The sequence below is a fragment of the Lissotriton vulgaris genome, chromosome 12, assembly GCF_964263255.1.
Source record: "Lissotriton vulgaris chromosome 12, aLisVul1.2, whole genome shotgun sequence".
Lineage (NCBI taxonomy): Eukaryota > Metazoa > Chordata > Amphibia > Caudata > Salamandridae > Lissotriton > Lissotriton vulgaris.
Window position 1 is genome coordinate 676,961,012 of NC_141700.1, and position 16,939 is coordinate 676,977,950.

Below are 16,939 nucleotides of genomic sequence, written 5' to 3' on the forward strand. Positions count from 1 at the left end.
AGGGGCGAGAAACCAATGGCCATACCACCTACACTAACACAAGAAAACAAAAATTCCGACCCAGGGGCGAGAAAGCAACGGCCACAACACCTACACAAAAAGGCAAGAATACTGGCACAGGGTTGAAAAAAACAACACATGTCATCTACATTGACACAAGAAAGCAATAATACCGGCACAGAGGTGAGAAACACCTACACGCAGTGCTTAATTTGCCCTGGTGGTTTCTGGTGCCCGGCACTGAATTGTAAGCACTGGCTCTAGTGACAGTCCACCACATGGTGGTGCTGTCTTTTTAGTTTTGAGAGAAGCACAACAACCATGTTTATTACATCAATGTATATTGAAATTGAATACTACCAGCCTCTCATGCCATTATTATAGCTTTGTGTGGTCTGAAATAGTCTGAATTGTCACACTTGTTGGAGTGCAATGGTTAGATGTTATGTTGGTACTGCCATCGGCAGCGCTGGCAGGTTATGGTGGTGTAGGTTGCAGTGGCCTTCCGAGAAGGACCCTGGCACTTCATGTTTTACAAATTAAGCACAGCCTACACTAACACGAGGAAACACCAGTGCTGATGCAGTGGTGAGAAACCACAGGCCACGACACCTACACTAACACAAGGAAGCAAGAATACCACCACAGGGGTGAGAAACTAGCGGCCATAACTCCTACACTCACACGAGGAATCACCAATACCGCCATGGGTGAGAAACCAAAGGCCATGAAACATACACTAACACAAGGAAACAAGAATACTTGCACAGGGGCGAGAAACTAGGGACTCTGTCCCCTACATTAACGTTAGACTATGTTAAAATCGATAAACTTTAGGTGTACATAAGCGGCGTTCATTTATGTTCACCACAGCATATTGATAAAGGTCTACATTAACGTTGGACTAAGACAGAAAGGATTCCATTATGGGCATAAAACGGGACTATAAAACATACCCTTACATTGGGAAAAGGAACTGCGGACACAGACACCTGGACGAGAAACCACAGGCCATGACACCTTCCATAACACTCGGTAATACCTTTGCTGCTGAACAGTTTCCAACAACACTCCATTCCAAATGGGCTGGGGTGCAGTCAAAGCAATTTTCTCTAAAGGCTCGAGTGATTTGTGGTTGTGAATTGCAGAAGCTCTCTAGTATTATGGCACATCTCTGGGACTTCCCAGTTCAGCGTGGGAGCGCAGTAGAACACATGTGGCCCGTGTCCAGGGCCGGACTGGCCATAGAGGGCACCGGGCTTTTTCCCAAAAGGCCGCTAGGCTGGGGGCCGGTTTGAGGCCCCTGGGGGGCCGTTTTTGTTGCCAGGTGTCAGCAATATCGGCCCCCTGTAACAAAATCGTCATAACCGGCCCTCGCAAACTGCTCAGCTGCTCTCCCCCTAGCCCCAGGGGGGCCAGCTGAGCAGTGTGCCAGGGCCGGTTTCTGTTCCCTGTGTCTACTGGTGCCTCAGTAGTCTAGATCCATACGGCAGGATGTAAGAGCAATAGGCATTCGCCTTTATATCAAGCCATACCTTTAATTGCAGCTTTTCAACTGGTGGTAAGGAGTCCTCGTGAACCAGTGTGTCATCTCTGCTCACCCAAGGGTAGGTAGCCTACTGGTCATCCCTGTGGTTCCACAATGTGAACAATGGGTGCCAGGAGATAATGGGCCCTGATTTTCACAATATGGGGAGGCAGCGGTTTGTGAATGTTGGGATCTGTTCAAAGGGAGTGGAATTGATGGAGCCAAGTACCTCTGGCTCCGGTGGAAGAGGTGTTACCCCTTTGTAGCGCACAGGTAGTGGGTTCCAAGCCCAGTTTCACAACAGACTCAACAGATGGGTGTGCATATTATGCAGGCATGGGTTGGGGTCATTGATACATCTGCAAAGGGTCACCGCAAAATTTTACCAGAACCATATTTACAAAGATTTAATGTGGTTCCAATGAAAGAATGAATACCGCAGCACTGAGAACTTACTTCTGATCTAGCTGGACCAACAGGTGCAACCACTTGCATTGTTAAGGGGTGGTCCCATCACGCCGTTTAGGGGCCACATTGCTCCTGGCTCGCCCCTCCAACACAATTTTGCTGCCGGGGATCCAAGATGCACGACCAGGGCCTACAGCCCCATGGGCTCCAAGGGTAGTGTGTAACCTACGTCCACGGTGTTGATGTGTCCATCCTTGAAGAGTAGGCAGTGCCGCCCCATGAAGTATTTTGTGGTAGAGTCTGTTCATCCCTGAGATTATTACTGGATTCCTACCACTCCACCGCAACAGAAAAAAAAGGGGAATGGGAGGGTGGCATATTGTTTTGCAGGTTCCAGAGTGCTGCCCTAGCCCCGGCCTGCTGTTGTGATGGTCAAGTCGAAAAAAGGCCAAGGCCAAGTCAATGCGGGCATATATAGCCCATTCCACGAAACTGGGATCGCAAGTGAATAGCTGCTCGCGTAGTCCCCTTCCTGCTTTCCGTCTCATACCCGCTCTCGCGAGACAAGAGACCGGGAGCTCGACCAATGGACCCATGACCTCCCCGCTAGCTCCCTGGCCAGAGAATCGCGAGAGCAGGGGAGGGCGCAGGTCCCAGGAGGCTTCAGGTCCTAATGCCGTGCACCCGGAATGGCTGTGGACTAGCCAGTTTCGCCTCCAAACTTCCATATCTGGGAATGAACCAGTGGCGTAACAATAGACCCCGCAGGACCGTAATTTGGGGATGGCACCAAAGCTCAAGGCGGTCCTTTCGGGCACAGTGCACAGGTGGGCCTGAGAGCTCCTGACTGGGTCTGGAGCATGGAGGTGGGAGGGGGGGTGCCTTCCATGTACTTTGCAGTGGGGACCCTCAAGTTTCGTTATGCCACTGGATTGAATGTAGACCTTGGGTAGCATTTGAAGGGGGAGTGTGTGTAAGGGCAAGGAGGGGCGCAATGATCCAGGTGTCAAAGGAGACAGAGGAGGGCGGGAGGAGGGGAGGGTGACAGAGGAGAAGGTGTAGAGAAGAGGGCGTCATTGGAAGGATACAGGGGTCGAGCTCAAATGTAGGGGCACAGAATTTAAAGCTAGTGCAAGTAACCCATGAGAGCAGAGGAGAGGACAGAGGTTTAGGGAAAAAAGTAGGAATGCAGGGGGATAAGTTGGGAGGTTTACAGTGGAAGGCTACAAGGGACTGAGCAGTGAATGAGATGCAGGCGAAAGTGAGTGCAGAGTAGTGTGAGGGCAGAGGCAGCTGGAGGAATACTCAGTGGGTGTATGTGAGGGGACTGAGGTCAGGGGCAAGTGAGGTGATGCAGAGGGGATGGTCGAGTGAATGACGCAGGGGAGGGGACCAATGAGATGATGCTTGGGCGACCCAACAGACAGCACTCGCTTGGGCACAGCGCTGCCTGAATATCAAGTCTGTTGTCTCATTTCGGTCTTCCCCGGTCTCTAAAGGCGCCTCCGCTTCTGAAAATCAAGCTGGGCTGGTAAGTAAAGAGGTGCCCTCACCCATCACAAACCTTCTCTGCCACCCCCTTGTTCGTCGCTGGCATTAAACCCCTCCGCCTCCCCACCTTCCCTCGTCTCATCCCAATTTCCTCTGATAATGACAGCTGAGGCTCCATCCCGGATGGTAATAAAGGCAATTCAGAGGCAGCTGCTGGTACCAGGAGGGAGGCACGGCAGCCAGGACTGCCAATGGAGCAGGACGTCCTCATCTACTGAAGGGGGCGGAGGGGGCTCTCTGCCCTCTCATGAGCAGACAGCACTCCCTCATGATGGGACTGACGGGCTGCAGAACGCCAAGGCTGCCTGCCTGGTCTTTATTCCGCCTCACGCCTCCTCCATTCATCACCCTACGCTTCCTGCGTCTTTATCTCACTCACGCAGATTCTTTTTCATCTATGAATCTCCCTTTCTCACTCATTTCCCCCCCCCCTATCTCTCTCTTGTTCTGGGTCAAAATCTGAGGTTAAAAAAATAAATCCAGTGACCCAAGCAGAAAGTGCTGGTACCCACCATGAGCAAGCACCAGCACAAATTAAACACAGTCAGGAACCAGATCTCGACAAGAGCCAGAACCAATGAGTATCAAGAGGTCGTCGTAGAGTCACGACCAAGGCCCCCAGACAGCATCCTCCCTAAAATGGTAACTACCACCCTTCCATAGGGCCTTGATTATGACATAACAGCCACATCCATCTGGCCCCAGCAGCAGTTTCTGGCACCGGCAATGCGCTGACTTCAGTGTGTTTTTTGTGCACCTGGCCCCACATTGTGCTACAAAGGTCTTTCTGTTCCACCTTACTAGGACTAGGAGAAATGATATGGTGGAATCGCTTTGTACCTTGTTCCACCGACTTAACCACACCCTGGAGCTGGACGAGGTGACCACCTTCCTATATGTCATCACAGACACAGTTTACAGCCCTGGGGTCTCATGTAACAACGCAATCTACTCTGGGTGTTGCAGTTTTGCTGTCTCTGGAAATAATTACTAGCACAGCAACCAGCAGGAACGAATTACTAGCACACCAACCCGCAATGATTTGTAGATTAAAAAGCAAGAACTGAAAACACAGTGTTCTTGATGTCATGGAGGGAGATGGCCAGAATGTTAAATAAAAGGTCTATACCACACACACACACACACACACACACACAAAACCGGGTTCTAAATAAGAAAGAGAAACAGAAATGAGGTAAATTAACTAGGACAAGATATTCCTTTTAAATGACAATTTCCCTCACCCACCACTTCATCATCAGGAACCTCCTCGCACCACGATACCTAGTCATGGTGCGGGCTACAAACCTTTCACTGAGAAAGAGGAGCGCAACAGATGTTTTTAGAGAAATGGTAGGTGCCCTACAATGAGCTAAAGGGCAGTGAGGTAAGCAGAGCGTGCAAAAAGTGATTGATGGTTAAAACTGGCTCCAAGGTACGCGTACAGCTTTATTCGTGTGCACCTGGATCAGGATTAAAACAATGGACACTGCAGGAATCAATTAAACCCGCTAAGGCGTGTCACCAAAAGGAGGTCAACATGTTTCTGCCATTATAACCTCAGGTGAGGTGTTACAGCATTCATCAGGACCTAAAGTATATGTGATTCTGATCCTAACGATGTGAACAAAGTCATAATATAATACTATACAAAATCGTAGAGTGATCCACTGGCAAATTCATGGGGTCACCCACAATTGTCGGGTGTGATGCCTCAACTCGGGGGGGGGGGGCTGGTGTGGGGCTCAGAACTCTATCCTGCACTGAGGCGGAGCCCAGCCACTTCCAATGTCAGGTTCGAGGACCAATGAGTGGTATAGTGGTAACATTGGGAAGTCAACATCTGCTGGTCTTTAAATCTCCCTTGGCCTTCCATTGTTGTGTCTTACATAAGTAAAAGGTCACCATTAGCACTTGGATCCAGGTGGGATGAAAGGACGGCAGCCCAAGCCAGAGTGCCCCCTGGGCATCCCTGGGCCTTTGAGTGAAACTCTTATACAAGTCAGTAGGATTACCAGGGACCACTCCACCTGGTCCTTGTATTTATAGCCACCAGGTAGGTGAGAGCTGTTGAAGGGTTTCTCCCAGTCCTGATTTTCTTTCTATGTTCAATGATTGGTCCATTCAGTGCCCTTTTTAACGTTGTCACGACAAACTGCCTGAAAAGTTTAATCTGGGTCCAGTTATTTACTATCTCTAAATTCTTGCATCTGAATGATGCTTTGGGCAGTACATGGGTGGAGTGTTAACCTTACATGGGGTCCTCCCCACACGGGCTGAAATGGCACAAGTGTTGCAGAAGTATGTGACTGCACCCCAAGACGGTCCCCACATTTGATCCTGCACTGACCGTCCGGGCAGTTTGACCCCTTCCTGAAAGGCTGTAGGCAAGGGAGCCGCTTTTAGGTTAGCCCTGAGACAACCCATCATGGAGGCCGCGTTGCTTTCTTCCAAATAATGCCAAGGCGCCCCCAAATCGGAGGAGCTGCGCCTGAGTTGGTTGCGCCGGACACCAGCCCATAGGTGTTGGGGGCAGCGGCTGCCTCCACCAGCCAGTATGAAGGTCAGTGATTTGATCTCGAGCATCTCATGACCAGGCATGCGATAAGTGGGATAGAGGTCTCACGGGGCTTCCAGAGGGTGCTTGCAGCAAGCCGGGTACAGGGTGTGGGAGGGCCCGCTGCCAACAGGCCCATACTACCAATCCCCGTACGGGTGCCGCATGGGCACCAAGCTAGCACAGGCCCTTGGGGGGGGGGGTAATGTGCGTGTAGTGGGTGCCCGAGGTAGGTAACCTGGTGAGCAGACTGACCCCCTGCACAAGCTTACTCCGGGGAGGGATGCAACAGCGAAGGCCCCTCATTGTTAGGGACGGGCCCTCACTTGATGACCAGTCATGACCTCACTCGTAGGCCCAATAGTGGATACGCAGGGACAAGGCTAGATGTGCTTAGGAATTTCTATGTATTAGAGTCTATGTTGCGGTTAGCCATCCATCAAAGGGTCAGACTGATTTGCATATTGCCATGTCTGAACTGGGGTGGCAGAGTGGGCTAAAGAACGGTGATGGATTAAACCCAGATCTTTTGACTGGGTGTGAGTGTTTGATTGATTCAGATGCTCCGTTCATCACCACCCCCTTTTGTACTGCTTTTGGCCGCCATAAGTGTGGCAGGGTGTGCTCAGACATGAGTCCCTTGCTCACTTTGCCACTGGATTCAAGCAAGCCGGGCTGAAGACGGCTGGAATGCCAGAAACCGGTCCTGGGTAGCTTGTTTCCGGTCCAGGGAAGACATGGCTTGGCAGTTCGGGCTGGACTGTTCCCATGAGGCACAGGGTCAGACTGATTTGCATATAGCCATGTCTGAACTGGGGTGGCAGAGTGGGCTAAAGAACGGTGATGGATTAAACCTAGATCTTTTGACTGGGTGTGAGTGTTTGATTGATTTAGATGCTCCGTTCATCACCACCCCCTTTTGTACTGCTTTTGGCCGCCATAAGTTTGGCAGGGTATGCTCAGACGTGAGTCCCTTGCTCACTTTGCCACTGGATTCAAGCAAGCCGGTCTGAAGACGGCTGGAATGCCAGAAACCGGTCCTCGGAAGCTTGTTTCCGGTCCAGGGAAGACATGGCTTGGCAGTTCAGGCTGGACTGTTCCCATGAGGCACAGGGTCAGACTGATTTGCATATAGCCATGTCTGAACTGGGGTGGCAGAGTGGGCTAAAGAACGGTGATGGATTAAACCCAGATCTTTTGACTGGGTGTGAGTGTTTGATTGATTCAGATGCTCCGTTCATCACCACCCCCTTTTGTACTGCTTTTGGCCGCCATAAGTGTGGCAGGGTATGCTCAGACGTGAGTCCCTTGCTCACTTTGCCACTGGATTCAAGCAAGCCGGTCTGAAGACGGCTGGAATGCCAGAAACCGGTCCTCGGAAGCTTGTTTCCGGTCCAGGGAAGACATGGCTTGGCAGTTCGGGCTGGACTGTTCCCATGAGGCACAGGGTCAGACTGATTTGCATATAGCCATGTCTGAACTGGGGTGGCAGAGTGGGCTAAAGAACGGTGATGGATTAAACCCAGATCTTTTGACTGGGTGTGAGTGTTTGATTGATTCAGATGCTCCGTTCATCACCACCCCCTTTTGTCCCACTCTAGTCGCAACCCACTGCAGCATGGCGCCGGTTTGAACATTGTGGCAGGACGGACGGGTTTTATTTTTTCAAACCGCCCTGATAACATAACGGACAAGGGAGTGCAGGGTGTTTATAATACTCGCCCCACACCTTGTTCTAATCACGAGGAGCTGCTACAAGCATCGGCTCCTCTCGTGGCAGATATAATGATTTCTTGTTCCAAACCTCGCATGGGCCAGCTGCATATGGCCTGCTGAATACAGAGGACCCCCGGTCTGCTGCATATAGAGCCCCCCTCCGGGCTGGTGCATACAGAGCCCCTCCCTCCCGGCTTGCTGCATCTAGTGGCCCCCGGCCTGCTGCATACAGAGCCCCCCCCTGCCTGCTGCATACAAAGGCCCCCTGGCCTGATACATACAGAGTCCCCCCTGTCCTGATACATACAGAGCCCCCCGGCCTGCTGCATACAGAGGCAGCCCTGTCCTGCTGCATACAGAGGCCCCATTGGCCTGCTGCAGTAGGAGGGCACCTGTTGGGTAGGAACAAACCCCCCCTCATTGATGCGTTTACGGCTCATTCTGGGGAGTTGAACCAGGTGACAGGCTTCACTCTCTTAGCCAGACCTCCAGGTGCAGTGAATAGAGAGGTGGAGCATAGGACGGCAGCAGGATCCTCTAAGAGAGGTACTCCTGTCACCCATGTCCCTCAGAGGTACTGCACCGCCTCAGTCACTTGGAGTGATGCAGTGTCCTACAGCTACCCCAACCCGGCAGAGTGATGCAATATCCTACTACTACCCCTGCTCCTCAGAGTGATGCAATATCCTACTACTACCCCTGCTCCTCAGTGACGCAATATCCTACTACTACCCCTGCTCCCCAGTGACGCAATATCCTACTACTACCCCTGCTCCTCAGTGACGCAATATCCTACTACTACCCCTGCTCCTCAGAGTGATGCAGTGTCCTACAGCTACCCCAACCCGGCAGAGTGATGCCATATCTTACTACTACCTCGGCTCCTCAGTGACGCAATATCCCACTACTACCCCTGCTCCTCAGAGTGATACAATATCCTACTACTACCCCTGCTCCTCAGTGACGCAATATCCTACTACTACCCCTGCTCCTCAGAGTGATGCAATATCCTTCTACTACCCCAACCTGGCAAAGTGATGCAATCTCCTACCACTACACCAGCCCCTCAGAGTGAATCAATATCTTACTACAACCGCAGCTCCTCAGAGTGAATCAATATCTTACTACTACCCCTGCTCCTCAGAGTGATGCAATATCCTACTACTACCCCTGCTCCTCAGTGACGCAATATCCTACTACTACCCCTGCTCCTCAGAGTAACACAATATCCTTCTACTACCCCAACCTGGCAAAGTAATGCAATCTCCTACCACTACACCAGCCCCTCAGAGTGAATCAATATCTTACTACAACCGCAGCTCCTCAGAGTGACGCAATATCTTACTACTACCCCAACATTTCGGAGTGATGCAATACCTTACTACTACCTTAGTATGATGCAAAGGCCTACTACCCCAGTCCCTCGGAGTGATGCAGTGTCCTACAACTACCCCAACCCGGCAGAGTGATGCAATATCTTACTACTACCCCGGCTCCTCAGTGACGCAATATCCTACTACTACCCCTGCTCCTCAGAGTGATGCAATATCCTACTACTACCCCTGCTCCTCAGTGACGCAATATCCTACTACTACCCCTGCTCCTCAGAGTGATGCAATATCCTTCTACTACCCCAACCTGGCAAAGTGATGCAATCTCCTACCACTACACCAGCCCCTCAGAGTGAATCAATATCTTACTACTACCCCTGCTTCTCAGAGTGACGCAATATCCTACTACTACCCCTGCTCCTCAGAGTGATGCAATATCCTTCTACTACCCCAACCTGGCAAAGTGATGCCATCTCCTACCACTACACCAGCCCCTCAGAGAGAATCAATATCTTACTACAACCGCAGCTCCTCAGAGTGACGCAATATCTTACTACTACCCCAACATTTCGGAGTGATGCAATACCTTACTACTACCTTAGAATGATGCAATGGCCTACTACCCCAGACCCTCGGAGTGATGCAGTGTCCTACAACTACCCCAACCCGGCAGAGTGATGCAATATCTTACTACTACCCCTGCTCCTCAGAGTGATGCAGTTACCTACTACTACCCCAACCCGGCAGAGTGACGCAATATCTTACTACTACCCCAGCCCCTGAGAGTGACACAATAACCTACTACTTTCTTAGTCTCTCATAGTCGTCTGACAGCAGCACACTAGTACAGTTACCTCAGAGTGATGTACTATTATCTTACTACCTCAGACTGAAGTCATATCTTCCTGCTCACTCAGTCACGCAGAGTGACTGAATGGCTCCCTAGTACCACAGTGATGTATTATCTCTCTGTTACCCCCTCTTTATTTGTATTTATTTGCAAAGTTTTATAAAGTGCTGGCTAGACCCAGAGGTATCAGAGCGCTTTACATGAGGATCAGCAAGTTACAGGATACATAGTTATATCAGTTGAATCAGCGAGTTAAAGGTTACATAGTTACAACCGTTTGAATCAAGAATCACAGAGGGCGGGGGAGTGAAGGAGACACGAACAGGGAGAGGAGGAAAACAATGTCAGATGACCGTCTGGGTAGGTGACGGCCAAGGGGCCAGACTCCTCTATAGCTGCACTGGACAGTTCCACCGGGCATCGGCCAAGGTTGCTCAGTCTCCGCGGTAGGTACAAACAGATTTGGTATCCGCCCAGGGTATCCCGGCAATGGTGCAAAATATGTCACTGGTTAAGGAAGCAATATATACCCCAGGCCCTCAACAGTAACATACGGTGCTCCTATGACCCCCAGTGATGTGCTTTTGCCCCGCTACCTACGATACTTCCCACTGGTTAAGGCAGTCGTAAATAACACAAGCCCCCTGAGGGATATACTCGTCCGTGTGAATGATAAACAGGTGCACATATGCAAATGGTGTGGATGCTTCCATTAAGAGCTACAGGTGACCAGGCGGGTGGTGTGGGCACCTTGTTTCCCACAGAGCGCAGGGCAGGTAAATGTTCTGGAAAGGAGACACATTATTCATATACAAATGAAACTAAGTTCAGTCCCAAATCACTATACCCATTAGTTAAAATACATAGATATCTGATCTCAGTCATGCCTTTGTCAAGCTGTCCAACACATAACAGTGAGTAATGTGCATGGGCAAAAAGTTTCAATGGCATGAAAAATTCCAGTCTTTTTTGTTTTTTTAAAGTCTTCTACTGTCCAGAGACAGAGGTGAAGGTTGTCCTGTTTGGAGTTTGTTTTGAGCCAGGCACGTTGCAGCTTTCTAATTTTTTGTTTTATGTCTTTGATCTCTATGTTTCTCCAAGGCGCTTTTTTTCTTTTGTTCTGTTGTGTGGATTTGTGGCCAGAAAAGCGCTTCAAAACCCATCAGGGGTAACAGGTGCTATATAAATGCAAACCTTTCGTCCCCTTCCATCCCTCCTCTATCCTTCACACTCCAAATAACTGACTAATATCCACCACTCAAATTACTTTCATATTTCACCATACTAATTCACCACTAATCCTTTATGGGTTTCCGGAGTAGCGTGCTACTTGCCCCCCCACAAAAAAGCGCATCAACACTCCATCATGGGTACAAGAGCTATATAAATACAACCCTTTTTTCCTCTTCTATCCTTCTGAATCCAAATAACTGACTAACTTATCCACCACTTGAAATTACTTTCATATTTCACTATACTAATTCAAACACTAATCCTCTATGGGTCCCGGAGTAGCGTGCTAAAAAAGCCGAAAAAGCACTTTGACGCCTCGTCAGGGGTAGTAAGCACTATATAAATGCAATTACAATACAATTCTATTGTGTAAAAATGTTTGACCGCAAAGAAAATATTTACTCAATGTACCATAGATATTTATGCAAATTTCAATACAATATTGGTCATTACACCATTACATTTCATTACAATATTTACAAAATTCACAATGTTTCTAATAAGCCCAATATAAATATGTTTTTGTACGCAGGTTCAGCGATACTTCGTGTCTATAATGTGGTTTGTAAATATGCTCTTATAAAATGTTTCTACAAGGCTGTGTCTGTACACGCATCTCCCTCATATGTCCTAGGTTTCTGGTTTTAAGATATTTAAGTGATTACTAGTGGGCAATTTCATATTACTTTTTATAAAGAAATAATTTCCTTTTTACTGTCGGGAGCAACAAAACAGCTTGTTAAAATTGTTATGTTATGTAATTGAATCTGCACTAATTGACACTAGGCACAATAGTTAGGATTTGGCGATTGTGAATCGTAAATATTGAGCTGAAGTCATGTGGTGAGCACAACTCACCATGACCACACATCCTGGAGTTACACACTGAACTGACAGTGCCGCGAGGACACATGCCGAAAGTCAGACAGTGAACGTAGAATTGCATGAAAGTTATACACCGACGACACAACCCCACAAGACACACCATGAACACAGAGCACCACAACACAACACAACGTTACACACGGACCCAACAGCCCCACTAAGACACAAGCTGAATGTCATGCCATGAGCCGAAAGATAATACAACAAGGACATTTGCTGAAAGTAACGCAGTCATGCTGCAACACATACTGAAAGTCTTACAACGACTCACAAGTACCATCAGAACACGTGCCAATAGTCATACAGTGAACCCACATTACCACCAGGACACATTTCAAAAGTCACGAAGTGTCCTGGCAACACCACAACACATGCAGGAAGTCGCACTGAACTAACCATGCTATGACACATACTGAAAGTTACACCAGTACCATCACAACACATGCTGATAGTCATACAGAGAACCCACAATACTACCAGGACACATTTCAAAAGTCACAAAGTGACCTGGCAGCACCACAACACATGCTAAAAATCACACTGTGAGCAAAGGGTACTAAAATGACATTGACAGCACAATGATGACAGATGCTGAAAGTCTCACAGTGACCCAACGGTGCCACAATAACAGATGACAAAAGACACAGAGACCTCCCAGTACCATGACAACGCGTGCTGAAGGTCTAACCACGTCACTACGAGACACACTGCAAGTCATAGTGGCCAGATAATACAAGGGTGACACATGCTGAAAGTTCGCTGCAAATCCACAACAGCACATGCTGAAAGTCAAACAATGAGTCCAAAGTATCAACATGAGAACACTGAAAGGTCTACACTGATAGACAATACCACAGCTCATGCCAGAAGTCACACAGCGGCCCACCCGTGCCACGACCAGACATGCAGAAAGACATAGTGGCCAGATAATACAAGGGTGGACACATGCTGAAAGTTCGCTGCAAATCCACAACAGCACATGCTGAAAGTCAAACAATGAGTCCAAAGTATCAACATGAGAGCACTGAAAGGTCTACACTGATAGACAATACCACAGCTCATGCTAGAAGTCATACAGCGGCCCACCCGTGCCACGACCAGACATGCAGAAAGTCATAGTGGCCACACAATCCCAAAATAACGCATCCTGTAGGCCACCAAGGTCTTGGGTGAGGAGCAAGAACACAAAGAAGCTTGGTACAGAACAAAAACAGAGCAAATCAGCTCTGAAACAGTGCCCCAAAGAACCCAAAGCCTCTTGGTGTAGGAAAGAAGTTAAAAAAAAAATGGTTAACTGATTGGTTCATGTTGGCCACTTTCAGAAAGCAACTTTTACCGGAGAGTCCCTAGGAAATGCAGCCGTCATAACCTGGTTGAGGAAGGGGTGTAGTGGGGGTACTTTGCTGTTTAAATGTTCTAACATTGCAAGCCGGACAGTGTCTGCTCCACGAGCATGCAGCACAATCACTCATCTGAGCTCATTGCAACTGGGGAACCTTAAGCAGTCACACGTCAGTGGGTATCTGGGCCTATATAGTGCCTGCTGAAATGGTGGAGTCCCAGATCTAGAAGGGCACAACCCAGAAGTATCTCAATCCGATTGCTTTCTCGTCAGGGAGCCAGGGTGCCCCCTGATCTGCTTGATATGGGCCGATGGGCAGCTCCTGTGACTTCTCCAGGATTAATCAGATATGCCAGATGCCCCCGTCAGGATAATCGAATCTAGACCTTATCAGTGCATGGCGGCCGGGAGGGAGCATCTGCGCCTGTTCCAGATCAGCATCCGCAGAGTTCGGGTGGAAATAACTGCTTGGACGCAAGGGGAGGCTGTGAAGCCAGACAAATTGCAGCCAAACTCTGCACCACTGCAGCTGGTGTGTACGTGGAGTCCTTGCGAGCTGCACCCAACAAGTTTGATGTCTATAGAGGTGGGCTGCTTCAACAAAATGTTTCATATTTCATGGGTTCAGTCTGGGATAGTTCTAGGTCATCTCTTTGTCAAAGGCCAACAAATTCTGGCCAAAAGTTGGGCCCTTAACTACGAAAACGTGAGTGAAATTAGCCACAGATTGCATAATATCCACTGTATACCCGATTTTAGGATGGCAAGAGCTTTATAGGACCTTGATTTTTCTATTATGCAGCTATCTATATATTTTTGAAGACTTTTGCCCTAATAAATTTCTTTGAGTGGCTGAGCGCAATTGTCATGATCCATGCAAGAACTGCCACATTATCCGTTCAGTCTGGCTGGCTGTATCCAAGATTTAAGCAAAGCAGGTGTAAGGCAGACCCTTGAGGGACCCTACTGTGTTTATCTGCAACTACTGACTAGAAAGCTGGGAGTAAGAGACAGTGGGAGTTGATGGTAAGCAAGACCTGGTCCGATTTAGGACTGGCCTCCAAGTTCCACCTCACCCTACCCGACAAGAAATCTACTGTTGTCATTGCACAAGCCAGGGACCCCGCTCTCTCTCTCTCCATCAGGATTCTTACCTTGCCCAAGATGCTGACCAGAAAACTCCTCCCTATGCACTAAATCCACCCAGGTATGGAGGTGTAAGAGGTTTATTTTGAATCTAAGGCCGACTCTGGTTTTTCACTTCCATTTCCCTGAGCGTGGATGACAGAGGAGGCCGGAACCAGGGCGGTAAGGATCAGCCTCTGTGGGATCTGGGGAGGTGTTTTATTGACAGCAATGTGACCACAGACCCATTCAGGTAGACAGGCATAGTTTCTGGTGCCAAGATTAACAGCACAAAGGTAGAATTGGTTTTACCTGTGCTGCATGGTCCAGGACCTTTGATATATAAGTAAAACAAAATTAAAGCTATCTATGTCTAATATAATCTTGTGTGTGCAGAGTTTTCTGCGCCGCACGCAGCTATCACTGCTTAATACCTTGGTTGCGGAGTTCCAAAGCTGCCTAGGCTTAATTCCACTGCATATCTCTTTCTCCCACTACCCCACACTCCCTCTTGATTTAAATCACTTTTGCTGGTTATTTTTATCCCAACTTTCTTCGTTTTCTATCCCTTCCCCCACCTTTTATATCATTTAGGCTTTTCCATGTCACGCTAATTGTTACAGGCTGATGGTGAAAAAGAAGGCACAGTCCTCTAAAATCACAGCGGTTGCCCACCACCTGCAACCCCAGGCACAAGTTAAGCACTGTAACTTGTTTGAGTAACGCGGAAGGCTTCTGATGGCCTTTGAAAGTTTGTTGTACATTGTTGATCTATTTCTAAGGCACACATCTTGACATTGGTGTGGCTCACATCTCCTAAAGGTGTAGGAAGGAGAAAGTTTACAAGCATTTGCTTTTGTTGTTGATAATTGAAGTTTGCTGAGTGGCGCCAGACGGATATACAATACGATCATGTGCTAACTGGGTTATTTAGCTTATACTGTGCCTAGCAAGATTGTGTGTGGGTGTATTAGCTGAAGCTTAAGAGGGCAGGGAGAGGCAGCCCTGATATTCATTTCCTGGCCGGTGCTGGGTGGATGGTGATAGCTTGAAATAGCTGTCTCCTGTTGCATGAAGGTGTGGTTGTTACTTTTGGTTTGAGAATTTTGATGTGGACATCTTTTGGTCCCGTTTACAAACCCTTAGGCGGCCCAGCGCCTACCACCAGGAAGTAAACCGGAAGTTCCACTCTCAGTGTGACCTGCGCTCACCAGCAAGTACCTTGAGCAGTGAGACACGTCCACCTGTGCTACGCATCTATTCTGAAATGACACGGAAGTGTCCTTTACTGTCTAACTTCCCCTTTGTGCCTATCTTAGAAGTGATCTTTACTGTGCGACACCCTCGCGTGCACACTCCATAGGGTCATCTATATGGCGACTAGGTGCGTCTGAGCTTCCAGTAATGGGTTTCATTTAATTAGTGAGGCACTCTGGGAGTTGTAGTTCTGGTCAGACTCCCACTGCTGTGACTCACCTGCCCACGTTCAGCTCACTCTAATTTGGTCAAGGAAGTAAGTAGCTTGAAAAGTGTGACTGGTCCGGGTCAGCGCAGACACGGAAGCGGTATGTGACCTGTTCGCCCTGTGACCCTCCCTAACCTGCCCCTACGGCGCACCTCTAGTGACCTTTCAGGTATGGCCTCTCCTGCTTAGTGACCCGCAGCAGGGTCGGATCGTGTCAGGGTTGTAGTCACTGGGTGCCTACCTGCCAGGACACCTAGGTGCACTCTACTCCAAAAGCGAAGTTGATGCACTCTTATTTTGTTGCTGTTTTATACAGCGCGAAGGTATCGTAGCGCTTTACAAGAGCACCAATTACATTACAGAAGGGCGCATTAGTTTTTTAGGCACGAGGAAATTAAGGGGTTTGCTCATAATCACAGGAGGGTGAGCGGACGCGGAGACTCGAACCCGGTTCCCCTGCTTGAAAATCGGCAGCTCTGGTCATTAGGCCACGTCCCCAGTACAGACTGCAGGCAGACTTCTCTCAGGACCGAACACTTGTGCGGCTGTCTTTCTGCGCTGATCTCTAGAAGACTGCAGGCAGCTCCCCCGGGACAGACTGGGCACACTGCTCACAAGGCAGACTGCTCCCCGGTAGAGACTGCTTGTGCTGCATCCCATAAGAGACTGCAAGAGTTTGCTCCTAGGTCTCTTTAAATCAGACTGCTCACACTGCTCCCCGGTACAGACTGCTCCCTGTTTCAATGGTAGAGACAGCTGGCAGGCTTCTCCCAAGACACACTAGTACTGACTGTCTACAGCGCTCTACAGTAAAGGCTGCTGACATGCTCCCCCAGACCGACTAAAAGCCCTGCCCCCCACCCCGGTACCGACTACCCCGTCCTCTGTTGACAGCGGTCTCATTCACACCTCCTATGGTACAGCGCTTCGCTGCCCTGTGCGGGCGAA

At 49.0% G+C, this 16,939-nt stretch overlaps 1 protein-coding gene across 10 annotated transcripts in view; it reads right to left on the reverse strand.

The window, feature by feature from the left end:
* Positions 1 to 16,939, reverse strand: part of GSE1 (Gse1 coiled-coil protein) — a 1,074,384-nt gene that overhangs the window by 226,606 nt on the left and 830,839 nt on the right. The window lies entirely within an intron of this gene.